Source organism: Pipistrellus hanaki (assembly GCF_964339955.1).
Source record: "Pipistrellus hanaki genome assembly, chromosome: 16".
Lineage (NCBI taxonomy): Eukaryota > Metazoa > Chordata > Mammalia > Chiroptera > Vespertilionidae > Pipistrellus > Pipistrellus hanaki.
In genome coordinates this window covers 29,321,197-29,342,812 of record NC_140518.1, presented here as the reverse complement: position 1 = coordinate 29,342,812, position 21,616 = coordinate 29,321,197, and positions in this window count along the sequence as shown.

The following is a 21,616-nucleotide window of genomic DNA, read 5'->3' as shown; positions in this document are numbered from 1 at the left end:
AGTTCTGCTTTTCCTGATACAGCCCTTCCGGCCTCAGAGGGTGCAGAGGCAGAGCACAAGCAGAACAGGCTTGTGGAAGGTGAGTTCATGGGCCCAGGTGGCCCTTGCTCCCAATCTAGTCATTGTGTCTGGTTTGAACCCCACCCAGGAGAAGCACTAGACCTCATTCCCCCAGCAGAGGGTGTCAGGACACCAGAGTCTATTGGCAATGGCTTTGGAGTCATTGTCAGTGACTGGCCATGTGACCTTGAGTCACTTCACCTCAAGTCATTGACCTATTTCCTCGGTTGTAAAATGGTAATTTGATGCCAAGCTAATGGGATTACTGAGATTAAATAAAACGCATGAGCCCTTGGTGGTTATTATGATGTGGTGACCTCATGGCTCAAGACCAGCTGATTGAGGCTTGGGCAGGGAAACCCCAGCACTTTCCATGTCCTTCCAGTTCCCTTTGTGAAACCCAGTGACTCGTTTTTATCTCTACGGCCCCTTCCGAAGCTATTGGAAGAATACAAATAAGAGTTTATGAGGCTGCCCCATCAGAAAAGCTGCCTGCGAAAATGCCTAAACCAAATAGATCACAAACGAAAGAAATGGAGGACAAAAAGCGACTGGATATAGAGTTCAAAACCACACTTATAAGGTTTTTCAAGAGTATCCTAGAAAAGGCCGATGAAATAAATGAGACCTATGAGGATATGAAAAGGGATCAACAAAAAATAAAGAATACATTGTCTGAAATAAAAAATATTATACAGAGTCCTAAAAACAGAATAGAAGATCGCAAGAATCAAGTCAAAGATTTGGAACATAAAGAGCCAGAAGACACTCCTCTGCAGAAGCTAGAAGGCAAGAGAATCCAAAAAATTGAAGATAATGTAAGAAACCTCTGGGACAACTTCAAACGATCCAACATCAGAATCATGGGGGTCCCAGAAGATGAGAGAGAGCAAGATATCGAAAACATACTGAAAGAAATAGTGACAGAAAACTTCCCCCACCTGGGGAAAGAATTGGACTTACAAGTCCAGGAAGCACACAGAACTCCAAATAAAAGGAATCCAAAGAGGACCACACCAAGACAAATCATAATTAAGATTCCAAGAGCAAAAGACAAAGAGAGAATATTAAAAGCAGCAAGAGCTAAGCAGGTAGTTACCTATAAAGGAGCACCTATACGATTGTCAGCTGATTTCTCAACAGAAACCATGCAGGCCAGACGGGAATGGCAAGAAATATTCAAGGTGATGAATAGCAAGAACCTACAGCCAAAAATACTTTACCCAGCAAAGCTATCACTCAGAATCGAAGGTCAGATAAAGAGCTTCACTAATAAAAAAAAGCTAAAGGAGTTCATCACCACCAAACCAGAATTATATGAATTGCTGAAGGGGGTTCTTTTAGAAGAGAAAGTAAATAAAGATAAAAATTATGAACAACAAATACGTAACTATCAACAAGTGAATCTAAAAACCAAGGAAATTAAAAAAAAAAATCTGATGAACAATATTAACTGTTGAATATAATAGAATCAGAGGTATGGAAGGGGAGTGAACTGATGATTCTTGGGGAAAAGGGGAGAGGGGGATGTGGGAAGAGACTGAACATAAACTGTGCACCTATGGATGAGGACAATGGGGGGTGGGGAAAGGGCAGAGGGTGGGATGGGAAGGGGGGGGGTGGAAAGGAACACTTGTAATAATATGAACAATAAAAATTTGTTTAAAAAAAAAAAAGAGTTCATGAGAGTAAATCTCTTAAAAGACGCTATCACAAAGGAGGGGTCTCCAGGGATAATAGTTGGGTGGATGCTTTGAACTAGAATAAACCTTAGAGGTAAATCTCTTTCCAAATCATCAACTTCTTTGTGACTAGGAGCCACCTCTTATAGTACCCAAACCTTGACTTCACTGTCCTGGCCAGAGGAAGTTGGGGCCAGAACTGAGAGGGGCGGAGGCTGGCAGAGAAGTTTTCAGGAGAAGACTGGGAGGTGTAGGAAGGAAAGAGCTTACTTTAGCTGCTCCTCCATATCTACGCATCTATTTACATATGTCTGTTTTAATCCAGTTACATTTCTAGTTATTTAATGAGCATTTACTTAGCACTTCCTATGTGCCAGGCACGGAATGGGATTCTCATAATTAAGCACCTACTGTGTAAACACAAACACCTTGCATATGTGCTCCCAAATACAACTCTTCCACCAGCCCTGCAGAGTAGCTGTAATGATCCTCATTCTGAGGTTAGCAAACTGTGACTCAGAGACTTGCCCAATGTCACAAAGCAAGCAAATGGGGGAGCTGGGATCCTGAGTGTCACAAGATGCCAAAACCCACATCCTCTCACCACTGCCGGCATGCTAGAAATCCAGGCAGGGCTCAGCTGCAAGAGTGGAAAGACAACAAGTTTGGAGAGCTAAAGCTAAGATTTGACCTCCGGCACTCATGGCCTGCAAAGTTCTTCCACATCTAGGCAAGTCTGCAGGGCCTGCAGGCAGGCGTTTGAGAACTCCGGCCTCACTTTCTCTGTATTAAAGGTGAAATAACTGGGACTGGAAAAGCTAGGGGAGCTGCCCAAGATGCCACCTGGCCCTTTCAACATTCAGCATGCTCTTCAGGAATGCTTTTATCTCTCTCAGCCTGGCCCCTGAGCGGAAGCAAGTCAGAGAGAATGGAAGCTCTTTAAGCTCCTACTCTGCCCCAGGCCTAGCATATACATCCTCTTGCTACAAATCTGAAAGTTAGACATTTTCATTCTCATTTTATAGCGGAAGAAATTGAGGTTCAGGGGAGTAAGAGGATTGCTGAGGAAGGTGTGGAGGTGGGATTTGAACCCAGATCTGATTGACTCTAGAACCTGGGAGACTCCTTCCACTACAAATCATTGTCTCCTCAGGGGTCAGCCAGGCCACCAGGTTTTGGGGAGGGCAGGGTTGGATCAAAGCTATTCTGCCCCTCAAGAGGAAGTGACAAACCAGAAACAAATCTCCAGAATGCTCAGGAGCAAGCTCCACTTCCCATGAGCCTCTGCTTCCAGGGCAGTATGGAGGCAGGTCTCAGAGATGCCTTGCATCTTGTCTTGTTATTCCTGCCTCAGAGGAGCAACCCTGGGGCCCATCTAAGCTAAGCTCCCCTCCTTGGGTGAGCCTCCATGATGGCACGTCCCCAGATCGCTAACCTGGTCACTTCCAGGGACAGCAAGCCCTCTTCCCACAAAGGCAGCCCTGACAGGGCTCCCTTCCAAGCTGTCGCCCAAGCCCTCCAAGCCCACACTCGTCCATGGATAGAGACAGGGCCACACATAGCAGCAATGGGCTGTCTCTGGCTTCATCCCCAGCTGTCTCTGTAGACTCCCCATGGAGTGCCCAGCAAGTGTCTCGCAGGCACTCTGCCTTTGGAGGTGTGCTTCCCAGGACTCAACCACTCCCATTAAAAATGCTGCCGAAACCAGTTTGGCTCAGTGGATAGAGTGTCGGTCTGTGAACTGAAAGGTCCCAGGTTCGATTCCGGTCAAGGGCATGTACATTGGTTGCAGGCACCTCTCCAGTAGGGCGTGTGCAGAAGGCAGCTAGTTGATGTTTCTCTCTCATCGATGTTTCTAGCTCTCTATCCCTCTCCCTTCCTCTCTGTAAAAAAATCAATAAAACATTTTTTTTTTAAATGCTGACAGAACTGACCACCAAATCCTCCGTGTCTTAGCAAGCGTGAAGCCACCGGACTGTCAAAAAACCACCACTGATCAACGGAGCGATGCTTCTTGGCACCTTCATGAAACTGTCCCCTCCTTTGTGCAGCGTTCCTGGAACTTGGGCGTGAGTACCAAGGACCCTCTACCCAGAACCACTTCCTTCTCCTCGCCCTGTCCTGGACCTCTCATATGCTCTTCCACTCTCTTTCCTCACAATGACTCCTCCCCCGGAAGCCCTCTCTGGCTCGTACAAATAGACCCTCCAGGGCCTTCCCCGTCAGTGCCCCAGATCTGCTCTGACGGGCCTAACTCCAACAGTAAAATCAGTCTCAGCAATAATAATAGCTCACATTTACTCATCCAACAAGAACTTAAAATGTTTTATATGCTTTTGTTGATTTCAGAGAGAGGAAGGGAGAGGTAGAGAGAGATAGAAATCTCAATGATGAGAGGGAATCATTGATGGGCTGCCTCCTCCATGCTCTCTACTGGGCATCCAGCCTGCAACCCAGGCATGTTCCCTGACCGGGAATCGAACTGTGACCTCCTGGTTCATGGATGGACGCTCAGCCACTGGGCTACACCTGCCGGGCCATTCAACAAGTATTTATTGGGTCCCTACTTTGAGCCAGGCAGTGTTCTAAGTGCTAGACATAGAGCAGTGCACAAAGAAAGGCAACGGATAGATCCCTGACTGTGTGGAGCCCAGGTTCTAGAAGGTTCCTGGGTGTTTATACCTTCCTAGCATGAACTCATTTAAGCCTCACAAGTAGGCTTTGGGTTACACTATTACCGCACCCAATTTGCAAGTGAGAAAACTGAGGGGCCAAGAGTCAGGGCAGTGGGGGGGAGGGAGGGCAGCAGGATGGGCACCTTGACAAAGCCAGTCAGCTTTGGGGGGGGGGGGGGGGAGCGGGGAGCACAACCCTGGGAATGGGACACCCTCCCAATCACTGCAGATTCCACTTGCTTCCCAGTGGAGCCAGCGCCGCCCTCAGCTCCCGCTGATTCCAGGGGCGACCGCGTTTCAGGGCCCACACGTGATCAAAATCGGGGGCATCTTGTCTGCAGGTTTTTGGACTGGAAACACTGTGATGGGGGACACCGAAGAGGATAAAGTTAACACCTGAGGATCTGTGGGGAAACCATCGACTTGGGGATGCGGGTGGGGGTGGGGGTGGGGATGCGGGTGGGAGCAAGAATGCGGATGCCTGTCCCCTCACTTCCCAGGCTGGTCGAGGCACACTCCACCCCCCAGGTCTCAAGTTTTCTCATCTGTGAGCGTCTAACTCCAGGCGACCCAAGCAGAGGGTGGGCAACAGCAGGGTCAGAAGCCACCCTCCATCTCCCTCCTTCCTCGCTGGCCCCCTCGCCCCCACGCCTCCGTGGGTCCGGGCCGCAGCGGGAATCCGGCTCCAGGGGGCGGCACCGCGGGCTCCGGCGCCCCCTGCTGGCGGAGAGGCGCCGCGCAGCGCCCGCGTCCAGAACCGGCCGGGAGGGGCTCTCCGTGGCCCAGGGGCTGGTGCTGCGGGGCACAGGGGTATGTCACTGGGGAGAAAGGAAATGAGTCACCTGCCCAGGGCCTTGGGGCGGCCCGGGGTGAGCGCGGGGACGCGGCCACAGGAACCCGGGACAATGGCGGGAAGTGAGAGGAATGCAGGCCTGGCTGCAGCAGCACTGCCCCTCCGCGGTCCTCGATCGGGGACCCCCAGAGAAAAGCTGGCCGGGCGCTGGCTGGGCGAGCAAGCCGGTGTCGGACAGAGGCGGCGGGTGGGGTGGGCATTGGGTGGCTGGAGGAGGATGGGGGCAGGGCCAAGCTCGGGGATGTCCCAACCGGAAGGACAGACAGCCCAGTCATCTTTCCAGACCAGCCGGACCCCCAGTGCCTCCCCGCTGGCCTTCGCGCAATGCTCAGGCTGGAGGGACCATCGGAGTCACCCCAGGGCCTTGTGAAAACCCAGATCCCGTCCCCACCGCGGAGGTGGGCCAGCGCCTCGGCAATGTAATTGTGCACCGTTAACCAGCTCTTAGTAGGTGACGCCAGTGCAGGGGTCCTGGGGCCACTCTGTAAGTTGCGCCACCTTGGGATGCAGTCCAGGCTACTCAGCTGGCTTCGTGTTGCTGACTTCCCCAGCCTCACCTCTCCCCACCCAAGCGCTAGCAAGGCTCGGCTGCTTCCCTCGTGCTGTTTCTTTCCTCTGCGCTTGCACAGGCTGCTTCCTCTGACGGAAACACCTTCCCCTCACCCCACTGCGCCTCAGCCCGGAGAGTTCTACCAACGTCTCCACCGCGCGCATCCGAGGACACAACCAGCAGAGCGGAAAGGAAATCCTCAGAATCGGAGAAAGTAGTTCCAATGTCTATACCTGGTAAGAAGCGAATAGCCTTTCTCTATGAAGAACTCCTACAACTCAACAACAACAGCAAAAACCATAATTTAAAAATGGGCCAAGGACTTGAGAAGACACTCCTCCAAAGAAGATATACAACTAGCCAAAAAGCATATGAAAAGAAACTCAGTATCACTAATCATTAGGCAGTTATTAATCAAAACTGCAATAAGATACTATCTCCGTCATTCTTATGGCGAGTATAAACAGAAAAAAAAAAAAAAAAAAAAAAAACACAGAAAACAACAAGCGTTGATAAGGACGTGGATAGTTTGGAACTCTTGTGCCCTGTGGGTAGAAATTTTAAAAGGTACAGCTGTTGTCAAAAACAGTATGATGGCTCCTTAAAAAATTAAAAGTAAAATTTCCATATGAACCAGCATTCTACTTGTGGGTATTCGAAGCAGAGACTAGAAGAGATATCTGTGCACTCGTATTCATTGTGGCATTATTTAACGCAGCCAGAAGGTAAAAGCAACCCAAGTGTCCAATCGACAGGTGAATGGATAACAACAGGTAGTGTAGTAGTCCCCCTTTATTCATGGAGGATATGATATGTTCTTTTTTAAGTATATTTTTATTGATTTCAGAGAGGAAGGGAGAGGGAGAGAGAGACAGAAACATCAATGATAAGAGAGAATCATTGATTGGCTGCCTCCAGCACACCCCCTACCGGATCGAGCCTGCAACCTGGGCATGTGCCCTTAGCCGGAACTGAACCTGGGACCCTCCAGTCCACAGGCAGAGGCTCTATCCACTGAGCCAAACCGGCTAGGGCAGAGGATATGTTCTAATATTACCAAACCCTATCTATCTATTTTTTCCTATACATACGATAAAGTTGAATTTATAAATTATGCACAATAACACTAACAACCAATAATAAATTAGAACAGCGATAATACGGTGTAATAAAAGTGATGTGAATGTGGTCTCTTTCTCTCAGAGTACCTTGTACTGTACTCACCCTTCATGTGATGATGTGAGATGTTAACGTGACTAGGTGATGAGAGGAAGTGACCGGAATGGCGCATGCCCTGTGACTGAGTGCTAGGTGCTAGAAGGGTAACTGGAACACCAGTTCAGCATTTCCTCTTAGGCAAGTGAGGTGGGAATTCGCACCCACCACCTGCAGTGTCATCTCATCGGTGAGAGGTTAGCCCTGGGACTCCACCCAGCTGCACAGGGCTGGGCCACAGAAGCCTTTGCTGGGGCACTAGGTGGTGGAGGGCCTGGAGACCATTGGAGGGTTTTGAGCCCAGTAGTGGCTTCATCTGGTTTGTGAAAGCTCTCTCCATTTGCTGTGCTGAGAAGGCTGAGAGGATGAGGATGGGGACAGAGACCAGAGCAAGAAACTCAGTTTGTATCACCCATTCTATGAAGCTTTCCCTGGCCCCCTCCTGCCCTCAGGCAGAGCGGGCCTCTTCCTTCTTTGTTCCTTGCACTTTCAAGACATTTCTCACACTTAAGCACTTGGCTCCTTTATCTTCCTCTAATCAATGCATCCACCACACCTGGCCTAGAACAGGTGCTCACAAGGTAAGTTTCAAAAATGTTGGATGCAGCCAAAACTGGTTTGGCTCAGTGGATAGAGCGTCAGTCTGCGGACTCAAGGGTCCAAGGTTCGATTCCGGTCAAGGGCATGTACTTTGGTTGTGGGCACATCCCCAGTAGGGGGTGTGCAGGAGGCGGCTGATTAAATGTTCCTCTCTCATCGATGTTTCTAACTATCCCTCTCCCTTCCTCTCTGTAAAAAATCAATAAAATATATATTTTTTAAAAATCAATTTAAAAAAATGTTGGATGCGACTGAAATAACAGCTGGAACCTGGTATGCCAGTCAGGACTCTTCCGAGTGCAATCAACCGAAACCAGTTCTGGCTGTCTTAAGAAAAGGAAACTGAGGAGATGCCCAGAATCCACAGGAAGGCTGGAGAACTCAGCTCGGAAGTACAGGAAGCAGAAAAGTTTCCTTATACTGCTGCAACCAATAAGCCAACTGCCTCTCCTGACCTGGCTTCAGAGTCCTGGGAAGGGTCTGACTGGGAGCGTGTAGGTTGCCTGTCCAAGCGTCGCTTCCCTGGCACAGGGAGTCAAAGAACGGTGGCTGACAAAACCTCCATGCACCCTCTGGCTTCTACAAGACTCTCTGATTCATTGTCTCACCAAGGCTGTGCTCGTGGGGGGCAGGTCATGGGAAAGGAAACCACAGAGAACTATTAGGGGAAATGAATGCCGAGTAGCCAAGAGCCAGCAAATATCCACTCTATTTTCCCAGGGCTGGGAAAGCACAGAGGCATGAACTGAGGACTGTGATGAGGTTGCATCTTCTTTGTCTGTGCCCTCCGGTGCTTAGCACAGTACCTGGTGCTCAGGTGTGCTCACCTAATGTATGCAGGGAGCGCATGGATGTAGTAACCGGCCATGGGAACCCAAGGGCTCTTAGTGTCTCTTGAAACAGTAATTTTATGAATCAAAGGGGATAAGTTAGCAGCATTCTCAGTGAAGAAATTTGTGGGGGGGGAAAAAAATGTCTCAAGAGACCAACCATAGCCCTATTTTCTCTCTACCTCCCCTAAGGCCCCATCCATCTAGCCCTGAGCAGGACTGACATTTATTTAAAGCAATTGGCCCCATGCGGCCCCGCTGGTTGTGTGGGATGCATTGGAGAGATTGGGCAACAGGGGGTGGGCCAGCCTCCAAACCTTCTCAGAAGCTGTGGATCTGGCCCTGACATGGCACCCAGTAGCCTCCAGGGAAGACCTGATTATGTGTGCCCTGAAGCCAGTGTCTGCCAAGAAAACCCACTGGGCCAGTGACCAAGATGTGCCATAGCCCAAGTCTGGGGGGTGGGGGTGGTGGCTGTAGAGCCGACCTGGAGTCCACACTGTCCAGAGGCCTCCAGATGTGTCCCTGGGGCCTAGAGGGGAGGGGGAGGCTGCACTCTGAGCCCCGGGCCCAGCCACCTCCCACTAGAGCAGGAACGGTCTTTCAGGTTTTCCATGGAAGGTTCCATGTGAAGAAAGAGTTCATCCGGGTAACAGCAAGTTGGGCTCTACTTCCCTGACCTGGCGCACACCCATTGGACAGCGTGCTTTTGGGTACATCCGGGGAAAGAACGCCTGTTAGTTATGTGACCTTATTACGCTTTAGCTTCCTCACCTCTAAAACGAGGGGCACTTCAGGAGATTGTGGTGAGATCCCATAGGATAACACGGGTGGCTAGAGGTTTCTCCTTTTATGGAATGTATTGGGGTGACACTGGTTAACAAAATTAGACGGGTTTCAGGTGCACAATTCCACAGCACGCTGTATTACGTGTTCACCACTCCAAGTCAAGTCTCCGTCGATCACCACTTGTCCCCTCCTCCACACTCCCTTCACCCCTCACTCCACCCCAACAATTACCACACTGTTGTCCCTGTCCATGAGGTTTTATCTCTTTTTTTTTTCTTTTTTTGCTCAATCCCTCTGCACACACCACCACCACCATTGCCCCGCCCTTGCCTCCCCAGCTGTCAGCCTCATCGATGTTTATTTTTCTCCCTGTATTTTTCCATTTCCTTTCCCCCATTCGAGCAGAAATTGAAGATGGTAGCAGAGTGGAGAAGAAAAGGAAGAGAAACAAAAGGAACCTATTTAAGAGTCTTAGCCCTTAGGAGTTCTGAGTTAGTTTCTAGAGGTGATAAAAGAGGGGAAAGGGGCAGGGGGGAGGGGGGGGATTCAAATATTCAAGACACCCTGGCCAGAGGCAGTGGGGAGAGGAGAACCCGAAATAGGAGGAGAGTCTGCTGGGCAGCTCTCAGGGAGGCAGCGGGGGCCCAGGGGAGATGGTTTGGGGGTGTATCTAAGCCAGATTGTGACTGCAATGAACAGACAGGGAAACATCGGCCCTGAAGGAGCCCTGCAGACGGGGCATGGACAGCCTGGGCAGTGACTTGGGGATTGTTTCCTGAAGATCAAATTGCCACCCTCCTACCCTGGGGCATTGCATGAAGACCTCAGAACGATGGCATGACTCCTGGAAGAAATTCTGTATTTTCCCCCTCCAGCCTGATGGAGACGGACTCGGGGTCAGAAATGAAGCACAGTTACACAAAACACAGGAAGTTCCGGACACTGAGAGGAGAGCCAGCCGGTGGCTCTGAGGCCCGGAGGCCAGCGGAGGGGCTGCGCCTGCCCTCTTCGCCCTTCCTCCGGCTTTCTCTCCATGCCGCTTCCTCCCCAGGCCCCATCTGTTCTGTGGTTACAGCCCAACCTTGGCTTCCTCCGGAGGGTGGAGCCACGGTTTATGATCCCTGTAAAACCCTGTGGGCTGTTTCCTTCTTTCTGCAGGCCATATTCTTTTTTTTTTTTTTAATTATTATTGTTTAAAATATTACAAATACTAGTACATGCCTCCTTTTTCCCCTGTTGACCTCCCCCCCCCCCCCGCATCCCTCCCCCTTCACACACATGCCCTCACCGCTCTCCCACCACCACCACCACCACCAATAGCGAATGCAGGCTGTATTCTTTTTCTTTTTTTAATATATTTTATTGATTTTTAACAGAGAGAAAGGGAGAGAGATAGAGAGCTAGAAACGTCGATGAGAGAGAAACATCGATCAGCTGCCTCTTGCCTGCCCCCCACTGGAGACGTGCCCGCAACCAAGGTACATGCCCCTGACCGGAATCGAACCCGGGACCTTTCAGTCCGAAGGCTGACGCTCTATCCACTGAGCCAAACCGGTCTCGGGTGCAGGCTGTATTCTTGCGGGAGCTGGGAAGAGGGCAGTAGGAAAGGATGGGCAGGCTGATCTTTTGAGGTTCCTCCCTATCCCCTAGCCCAGGCCTCAACAGGGAGATGTGGCCAAATCCCAACACTTGGCAAGACAGCCACAGATATTTGCGAAGTGACAGAAGAAGAGGAGGGGCCGAAGAAAACTGCTTCCCGCATGAAATGCTTTCCAGACACATTCTTCTTCTCTGGTGGCTTTCAAGGCCTCCAGGCCTGGGGCATAAAACTCCTGGAGGCTACTCAAGTGGCCCAGCTCATATGCAAATGCTTCCTCTGCTATGCATGTGTGAGCATGTGTGTATGAGTGTGCATGTGTATGTGTGTGTGTGTGTGAATATGTGTGTACAGTGTGTGTGTGTGTTTGTGAATACGTGTGTGCATTGTGTATGTGTGTGTGGGTATGTGGATGCGCTTGTGATTATGTGTGCATTGTGTATATGTGCGCGTGTGTGTGTGTGTGTGTGTGTGCGTGTCGTGTGCCTGTGCGTGTGTGTGTGTGTGTGTGTGTGTGTGTGTGTGTCTATCCCAGGACAAGGACTCTTCCTAGATCTTTAGAGCCAATAGGGCATTTAGAAATCTCCTCAATTTGGCCCTGACCAGGTAGCTCAGGTGGTTAGAGCATCATCCCAATATGCCAGGGTTACAGTTTCAATCCTGTTCAGGGCACATATGAAAAAGCAACCAATTACTGCATACATAAGTGGAACAGCAAATTGATGTTTCTCGGTCTCTCCCTTCCTTTCTCTCCAAAATTAATAAGGTTGTTTTTTTGTTTTTGTTTTTAAAGATAGGTAGCGACCTCCTAAATTTAGCCACTTCTTTTCTGGGGGGTGGAAACTAGGCCTAAGGGACATGACGTGCCTGAGCTCACACCATTCTCCAGAGGCAAAGGAAGCAGTGGCCTGGACTCTGCACCCCAGCACTGGCCTGGAGCGTGCGGGTTCTTAACCTCACACGGGAAAGATTTCACAACACAAGTCCAGGAGATTTTGAAGGTGTGCTTATTAACGCTGGAGTCAGTGAAACTAAGGAAGGGCTGAGGGCAGAAGAACAGCAGGAGAGAGCGTAGGTGGGGCTGCTATGGCTCTCTACAAATGTTATGGGAAAGGAGTCAGCCACTTTGGGCTGTGCGAGTCCCTGAGAAGTACAAATCACAGGGACAGAGCTGAGCCGGGCAGGGCTGCTGTGAGCTCACTAGAAACTCAGAGAAAAAGGGAGATCGTTTCAGGGGCTAAGTGTGGGGTGAGCTGCTGCTGCCTGGTGTTGCTCTGATAGTTTAGGAGAAAGGAAGTAACAGTTCAAGCTGGAGAAAAGGCATGGACAAGCTCCAGAGAGATTCTGCACTGGCATCCTTTATCTTTCGTCTTCAGGCAAGAGCTTGAGGGGAGGGTTTCAACAGAATATTCATCAGCTTTCCACATGTGGGTTTTCTTAGCCTGATGGATCAAAATGAGTTTATGGGGGAGTTTGAGATCATTCCCTGGTCTGTTTTACTGTTATCTTGGGTCTGTCTGGCTGTACTGGTTTTGTTTTTGTTGTTGTTGTTGTTATCTGTTCCCTTGGTTTACTCTGTCCTTGGGTTTGGCTGGCACAAATGACACTAATTGGGTCTCTGTCCTCTATCTCCCTGACCAGGGTGACTTAAGCTATCTATTCTTTGGTTAGGGAGGAAAATTATAAACCATTTGTTCTCAAGTGTCCTTGGTTAAGGAAGATAATGTCTTGCTATTCACTAGCTGTCTGTAAATTGTTTAAATTTTTTTTTGCCTCGTTTAATTATGTTTCCCCATTCCAGCGATTCTTCCTAGCTTCTTACTCTCGTGCCTCAGTACGACAAACCTGACTTTTTTTTAATACATTTTTATTGTTCATATTATTACAAATGTTCCTTTCCCCATTGCTCTCCTCCACCGGGTTCCCACCCCACCCTCTGCCCTTTCCCCACCCCCCATTGTCCTCATCCATAGGTGCACAGTCTATGTTCAGTCTCTGAACTCCTGCAAATCAACAAGGGGGTGGGGGACGCACAAAAGAGATGAATAGGCAACTCACAACAGTTAAAGGGCAGATGTTCACGTCTATTTTTAACATGTGTCAGACACGTGGTCTTGCACTGCTGAAAGTAGGACCATAGCCAGGGCTTTCGGCAAAAAGGGCGCTGCCCCTCTGGGGGCGGAGGTCCACCGAGCAGGGGTCCGGGAGGCCCAGCCTGCCCTTTGCCCAGATGGCTAGAGAAACAATCGCATCCTTTATTGAGCGAGGCTTTACCCAGGGCAGAACCCTTGGCCTCTCAGGGAGGTGGCGACGTGGTTCCTCTCCCTGTTGACAGTGCGGGCCATGGGCTCCGGGGAGCCGGCCTTCCGGTGGCACAGCCAGCTTGCTGGGAGCTGGCCAGGCCCCCGGGCTGCCTCCTGAGCCCCCGCGCCCGCCGCGGCCACCGGGGGGCGGTGCTGCTCAGCGGACGCGCCAGCCTCTCCAGTCCCTCCAGTCTCTCCAGCCTCAGGAGTCACAGGCAAATGTCAGAAACAGCGGCCAGGATCCAGGGAGGCGGGGGAGGGGGCGCGGGGCGGATGCCTCTGAGTCACCGCGGACTCCGCCGCAGGGCATCTGCTGCTCCCGGGCTGGTGGGGCCAGGCAGCCAGGGAAACTGGGTCAGGCCCGTGGCCTAGTTTGCTGCTCGGCGGCGGCAGCGGCGGCCAATGGCAGGAAGTGAGTGGGGAAGGGCAGCTCAGTTTACTCCCTGGCCCATTCATGTGACAAATACCTGAGGAGTTCCTACTAAGTGCCAGGCGGGTCAGGAGGCACTCCGCAGGGCGGCGTCCAAAGCCCGGGGCCACATGAGTTCAGCAGCGTGTGTAATCTCAGGACCCTGGAGGCCCGGCTGGACTGGGCACGTCCCCAAATCACGGGTCTCCCAGTCACAGCTCAAGTTAAGCCGCCTCAATGGGAACACCTCACCCTGGCACTGGGTTCCGTGGGATCTAACCCCGCCCCACCTCTCTGACTTCCACTAGCGGGTCCAAACTCCGACCCCCCAACCCCCCCCCCCCCCCCCCCAATTTCCTGCTCCATATTGACTTTAGGGCTGGTGTTTGTGTCCTACTGGCAACTGCCACCCAGTCTTCACTCTGCTTCTGACTCTCCCCTGGGATGTCTGAGGACTACTTTCTTTTTTCCTCCAAAATCCTCACTTTTTGCCATTAAAAAGGACAGTTTGGTCACCCGGTCCAAAGGGGTGAGCTGCTGGACCGCAGCGAAGCCGGAAGCAGTCTGCCTGGGTCTGCACCGCTGGCAGCTGGACGGCCGGAGATGGCTGGGGAGAAGGCATTTCCAGAGGAAAGGGGAGCCGCAGGGAGGGAGGCCTGGGCCCAAGCGGCATGAAGACCTTGGCCAGGAGAGGTCAGCAAGAGTCAGATGGAGGAGGGACTGAGTCCAGAAGAAGCTAGTTAGTGCTTCCTCTCTGTCTCCAGTTCCTTCCTCTTCCCTCCCCCTACCGGTTGGGTTGGGTCTGACACTGAAGCCAGTACGTGGTGGTGGCCATGGAGTGGGGCTGCTGCAGGGCCTCTCTTAGGCTGAGTTTTGCTAACACAGCGGCAGCTTATCCCCTCGACCCCCCTCCACCATGCTTCCCAGTGGCTTCTCAGCATCAGAGCTTCTCTGCCTGCCTTATAGGTGGGCACGCTGAGGCTCAGGGGGCTAAGTGATGCAGGAAACACTGCAGAGAGGCAGAGGGATTAACTCCGGGCCTCCTCACTCTCCCAGAATGAATGGGAGAGCAGGTGCGCTGAGCCTTTGCTGCATGACTTGTTCATAGATTTGAAGGTGTCAGTTTGTCTTCAGCATTCTTTTTTTTTTTTTTTTTTTTTGTATCTTTAAATATATTTTATTGATTTTGTACAGAGAGGAAGGGAGAGAGATAGTTAGAAACATCGATGAGAGAGAGTCATCGATCAGCTGCCTCTTGCACACCCCCACTGGGGATGTGCCTGCAACCAAGGTACATGCCCCTGACCGGAATCGAACCCGGGACCTTTCAGTCCCCCAGCCGACGCTCTATCCACTGAGCCAAACCGATCTCGGCTGTCTTCAGCATTCTTTAACAATTTTTAAGACATTTGCTGGAGGATGTCCAAATGACACAGAAGTATATAAAATAAAACCCAAATGAAGGTATGATTGTCCCCCAATTCACACCCTCCCTTCTCCCAGTTAACAGCTTGGTATAAATCTTTCCAAGCTTTTCCAGCTCTCTATAGATTCGAGCATGTCATTCCAGAACTTGCTCTGTTCTTTTCTGACAGCCTTATCACCTTCTTATAAAGGCTCCTAAAGTCCCACCATGTGGTTAGCCCGGCCCTCTCAGGTGGGCACTGAGAAAGCTTCCTTCCTCGGTGCATTGTGGGAACATCTCTGGGAATAACGTTCTGCAAGTGGGATTGTGAGTGCAAAGGATATGCATGCTCCTGCTAGACTCTGACTGCTTGTCACTGCAGGGGCTGACAGGCGCAGGACCGGCTGCCTTGAGCCATGACATGGAGCAGCTCCAAATGTCAGCCTCCAGTGATCTTTCCTGGCCACCTGCTCCCTGCTTCCTGGCCTGCCCTCACCCCCCAGCCAGGAAGTAGCTCAGTCTAAAGCTGCTGCCTTGTGCACAGCCCCTGGGACTCTTCTGTCATCCCTGACCCGCGCATACACACCCACACACACACACCCGCCACCACCTTCTTATTTGCCATCAAACACTTCCACCACCCTCTATCAGAATAGACAACCATCCTACCATAGTGAGCCACCCATTCAGCCATGAACTTGCAAAGTCTCCCTCTTGCAGCCTCGCAGCTCCGCCCACTGGCGCTGGTAACAAATCCTCTTTTCCCTCCTTTTAAGGCAGTGACAAAGATAAACTGTTTGTCTCCAAATGCAAATGCCCCAGAGCTGAGCCTTGGAGTGTGACTGCTTATTGTTTAATGCAGGACCTGGCGTCCGAGTGGTGTGAGCCAGCCAGTCAAGCAGTAAGTTTTCATGGAGTCTGTCTGCATTCAGCCCTGAGCCTGGTACTGGGGGTGAGAAAAGAGAAATAGAGGACGTAAACCTAACTCTTTCCCTCCCCTCTCCCCGCCCCTCTGGTATATATGCACAAGGGCTCCTACCATGGAATTCTGTCGTAGGACAGTATGGATTTAAAGAGCTTTGCCTGGCACTGGCGGGTAGCTCAGTTGGTTAGAGCCGTGGTCTGCAAACTGCGGCTCTCAAGCCACATGCGCCTCTTTAGCCCCTTGAGTGTGACTCTTCCACAAAATACCATGGCCTGGGTGGAGTCTATTTTGAAGAAGTGGCGTTAGAAGTTTAAGTTAAAAAAAAAAATGTGGCTCTCAAAAGGAATTTCAATCGTTGTCCTGTTGATATTTGGCTCTGTTGACTAATGAGTTTGATGACCACTGGGTTAGAGTATCGTTCCGATATGCCAAGGTTGTGGGTCTGATCCCCTAAAATTCCTGGAAGCTGTTTCACTCACTCCTCTCTTGATACCCCTACTGCACCCCTCACCCAACCTGACAAACTATTCATCCTCCAAACAGCGTTGCATCTAGAGCCTTCCTTCCTTCACATGCCTGAGCACTGCTGCTCACTCTCTCTGAATCCTAAGTATGGGACCAAGAGACAGACAAGCTGCTGGCCTGGGCTGCCCTCCTGGTCTGAGCTAGACAACCGTGCATACAAATCCCCCCAATGCCTTTCTGGTCCCGTGGCCCCTTTCATCCTTCAGCCATGGAAAGGTCGATGCAATGGCCCCTTCTCCCCCGAGGCCTCACTCTGCACAAGGGAAGCACCACTGCTATCTAAGGAGTGAGCCTAGAACGGTGGAAGAGGGCTGGCCATCAAGTGTGCTTTCAACTGGACGAGAGTCAGGCGGTGAGGCCATTCGGTAGGGAGGTCAGGTGGGAAGGATAACCCAGCTACCCCATGTGGAGTTTCCCAGCATTCTCCCTGGTTTCTGGTGCTGTCCCCCTCAGCCGCCTTCTTTCGAAGGTTCCATTTGCTGTGGGGACTGCGGGGGCAGTGCTTCCCATAATAGGAGTGAAAGGAAACAGCACCTTCGTCTGCCAGTCCAGGCTCTGCTACTAACTTCACCTTGTCCTTTTTTTATTATTATTATTGATTTCTTACAGAGAGGAAGAGAGAGGAATAGAGTTAGAAGCATCGATGAGAGAGAGACATCGATCAGCTGCCTCTTGCACACCCCCCACTGGGGATGTGCCCGCAACCAAGGTACATGCCCTTGACTGGAATCGAACCCGGGACCTTTCTGTCGGCAGGCCGACGCTCTATCCACTGAGCCAAACCGGTTTCGGCAAACTTCACCTTGTCTTGATCAAGTTGAATGACTTCAGTGGAATTAAGAGGTTTGAACCGGATCAGTGGTTCTCTGTGTGGCGTGGGTTAGGGTTCAGACTCAGAATCTCCAGGAAAGGGGCCTGGCAAGTATGTTTTCAGAAATACAAGTAACTCATTGACCTTAGCTCCTCTCTGGGGCCTCGTGTGGCCCTTCCATTCTCTGGAGAGAGCCGTAGGGCATACTCACTGTGAGCTTGGGGTGGGGTGGGTATAGACTCGGTGCTATACCAGTGTAATTACCAAGAACTTGCAGGGTATTGAAGAAAAACGACTCAGTTACATTGTGTTATATGCCAGGCCCTAATCCAGTTTTGTAACCATAAAGTCCTTTAATCCTTATAATAATCCTATAAGGATGTTAATTATAATTATCCTCATTTTACAGCCAAGGAAATAGATACAGGGCTGCTCAGTCTCTACCTAAATTCCCACAGCTGGTAGAGAGCTGGGGTGCCCGCCCTGGCAGTTTGGCTGCAGACTCTGCTATCAACCAACTCTGTTGCTCATGGCAATAAGCCCAGCAAATAAGGCCATGCCAGTGATCCTGCGTGTGACTCATTATAGCAATTATGAGGTTGTCTTTTCCTTAGCTGTTCAGTGGTTTGCAGGTCTGTTTTCTTTTGCCCTGTAGAGTGGAATTCTTTGAGAGCAAAAACTATGTTTTGGTATCCCCAGCACCCAGCATGGTCTGGCATGCAGCAAGTCCTCAAGTGCTGCTGGGTGAATAAATGAATGAATACACGAACGAGGAAAGGAAAGAAATGCTGTCGCCAGTTTGGCTCAGTAGATTGAGCTTCGGCCTGTGGACCAAAGGGTTCCAGGTCCTATTCCAGTCAAGGGCATGAACCTCAGTTGCAGGCTCTTCCCTGGTCCGGGGCCCTGGATGGGGCTTGTGCAGGAGACAGCCAATCGATGTGTTTCTTGGTCATTCCCTTTCCCACTTTCTCTAAAATTCAATGGAAAAATATCCTTAGGCCGAAACCGGTTTGGCTCAGTGGATAGAGCGTTGGCCTGCAGACTGAAAGGTCCCAGGTTCGATTCCTGTCAAGGGCATGTACTCTGGTTGTGGGCACATCCCCGGTAGGGGGTGTGCAAGAGGCAGCTGATCGATGTTTCTCTCTCATCAGTGTTTCTGACTTTCTATTTCTCTCCCTTCCTCTCTATAAAAAATCAATAAAATATATTAAAGAAAAATATCCTTAGGCGAGGATTAACAAAACAAAAAAAGGAAGGAAAGAAGGCACACGTGCATGAACAAGTGCTGGGATTGAGGGAGGCACAGGGTGCAGAAGCCAGAGTAAGATAGCCTGGGCAAAGCTGGAGGGGTGGTTTTGGGCCCCAAGAGGACCAGCTAACCAGTGTACTCTGCACACAGCCTGTTTTGGGTACTTGTTCCAGCAAAAACCTCAGCTTGGAGCAGCAGCCTCCTCCCCTGCTTTTCCTTCCAGTGGAAGTTGGCTCCTCCCAGGCCTCCAGGCCTTGTGTCTTAGGCCAGGAAGCCAAGCTAGTTTCTGTCCACCAGCCACAGCCACGACACCTCCCCTGCCATCCCTGCCTCATCTGACTGCTCACATAAGCCCAGAGTAGGGTGTGGCTGTTTTTAAGGCCTTTGGCATTTATTTCAAGATGGGGGGAGGACTTAACAAGACAAGTGCTTAGCACACTAAAAAAAAAATATTTTATTACTTGCCTCAAATTTGTATGGGGGAAGGGGTAATCAGACACCCAAGAACCCTATTGCTGTGGAGGTGTGATCTGTGGCCCCTTTCATCCTTCAGCCATTGAAAGGTTGGTGAAGTTTCAGGCGTAACAGCTCCCTGTCTTGGTTGGGTTAGGCTCTGTGCTAAGTGCTTGGGAGACTTGATTGCATTTAGATCTGATAATCATGGGCCTTAGGTACTATGAAGATGTATATTTCACAGGTGAGGAAGAGGAACTTCAGAGGTAGATGTGCCCAAGGTCATGCAGCTACAAAGTAGTTAGAGCAAGATTTTTAAAAATATGTTTTTATTGATTTTAGAGGGAGAGGGAGAAACATCAATGTGAAACATGGGTAAGCTGCCTCCTGCAAGCCCCCTAGTGGAGGATGAAACTTGAAACCTGGGCATGTGCCCTGACTGGGAATCAAACCAGCATCCTTTTTAATGACTATGATCGAACTCAATGAGCCACACCGGCTGGGCAAAAATTAATTTCTAGAGCCTTTATTCCTGACGTGGGCCCCTCCTGGCTATGAAATGTCGGTGCTCTTTTGATGCATCAGTTGACCTGAATAACTTGCACCCAATCCAGCCTGGCCTCCAGGACTCTGGCCCAGTGCCACTCTGGTGGCGGCTGCTCCTGCTGGGTCAGCCCCAGACAAGTGAGTCTAACCTTGTCTGCACAGCTGGTGCAAAGGGCTCGGGTTTTCCCAGGGTTTGGCAGCTTGTAACCTGACCTAGTGTTGATCTCTAAAGCCGGTGGCTGCAAGGTCATATGACTTTCTCACCTCCAGTGACTGTTTTGCTGCCTCCTGCTTCAGCATGTCTGAGTTGGGTTGTTCAGGTGGGCAATAAAAATGATTTAAGATTAAGTTCCTAAGGAGAGCCGCGAGGAGGAAAAACTAACCAATGTCCAGAGTAATTTCCCTAGACAGTGGGCAAAGGTCAGAGCTCAATAGTCATTTTCTTGTCTGAGTGGGTTTTGATTGCCAAATTAATTTGGAGTTATTCCTCCTTTGTTTTTCCCACAATGCAGTGAAAGGTGGAATGTATTTGGAGAGGCTAAGCCTGATATCATATTTGACCCGAAGGGATTAGCAAAGACTAACGCAGGCACTAATTTAGGAGTCTGATGTTGACTGAGTGCCCATCATGCCCATTATGGAGAGAAACAGGGCTCTGGAGACAGAGTAACCAGAATTAAATCCTGGATGCCGTTTCGTAGCTGTATGACCTAGGGGAGCGAGTTGGTCTCTCTGAACCTCCACAGCTATAAGGGGAGTAATACCACTTCAGTTGTTGGGAAGCGCCAGGGACAGCAATGAGCACACACACAGCCAGCGCTCAAGTGATAGTAGTAACAATTGTCAAATGACTACCACGAACCAACACGGTGCAGTTATGAAATAAAAGCTGAACACTATTCATATAGAAGAGGCATTATTATATCAAACTTCCCCAAGTTGCAAGCTGTTAAGCAGCCAATTCAGCAATCACCTGTCTTTCTTAGGACTGGAGCCTCAGCCAGCACCACTTCAGTCCTCTGGGCAGCAGGCCCCGGGGTGAGAAACTAGGCCATACGAATATCCTCCTGATCCGAGGCCAGATGGGGCCAAGCCTAGAAGGCTGGGTCTCTGCCAGCAGTTGAGCAGCATGACCCAGACAGTCCGAGAGCTGCTTTCTCTGTTCAGCACGAGCTGGATAGGCTGGCACTGGGCCTCTCCAAACCAGGGGTGCTTCCATGCCTGCTGACCAGGTTCTGGTCTCATCTTTCCATGGTTCTAACAACCAGTCACTGGGATCCAAATGCCAGCTGAGCCCCCAGAGAGTAGGATAAGAGAGCCTAATCCCTACCCAGGTGTGACCCCTTTGCCTTCTAAACGAGGCATCAATCCCTAAGGACTGTAATAGAGCATATCTGAAAGGCCAAGTGGTATGGAACCGCTTTGGGTGGAGGCAGCTTATCTGCAACCGTCAAAAGAAACCAGCTAGGTTATAAACTCAAATCGTCTGTAAGATTTGGGAATGCCATAAAATTGAGTGAAATCGGCTTGTTACAAAATAGGGGGTGATGGAGACAACCTTTGATTTTGGAACTGCAGACCCTTGGAATATAATTGGCCCACAGGAATGGTTGCTTTTTTAAGCTCAACTGGTATCATTCAAGAGAATGTGAAACCTCTGTAAATCCTGCCAAACATCACCAAGGACTTGGAGGTGGGGAAGTGATTGAGGAATACAAAGTGACTGTGTAATCCTGCTGAGCTTCCATCTATTTAAAACATTCTCAGAAAGCATGCCTGCTGGTCCTATAGTAAACTAAGTCTTTCCGCACAATTGCCGAGAACTGTGAGTTATGACTTACTGGGTGGGCTTGCCATTTTGTGTTAGTTTAGAACCAAACATTTGGCTCACTTAGTAAAATTTATATCTTTATAATTTCCATTTTATACCTCTTTCTCAGGTAACTTTTAACATACATAATCCTTTTTTATGTGAGAACATTTCATTATTAATCAATAATATGCATAAAATAAGTTACTGGAGTTGCCACTTCATCTGTCTTCATTGCAAGTCATTTCATCTCGTTTCCTGACTTTACAAGAGATGATTTCTAGCTCACACTCTTTTTGGAGAATAATTTTTTAAAAGAGCCATTACTG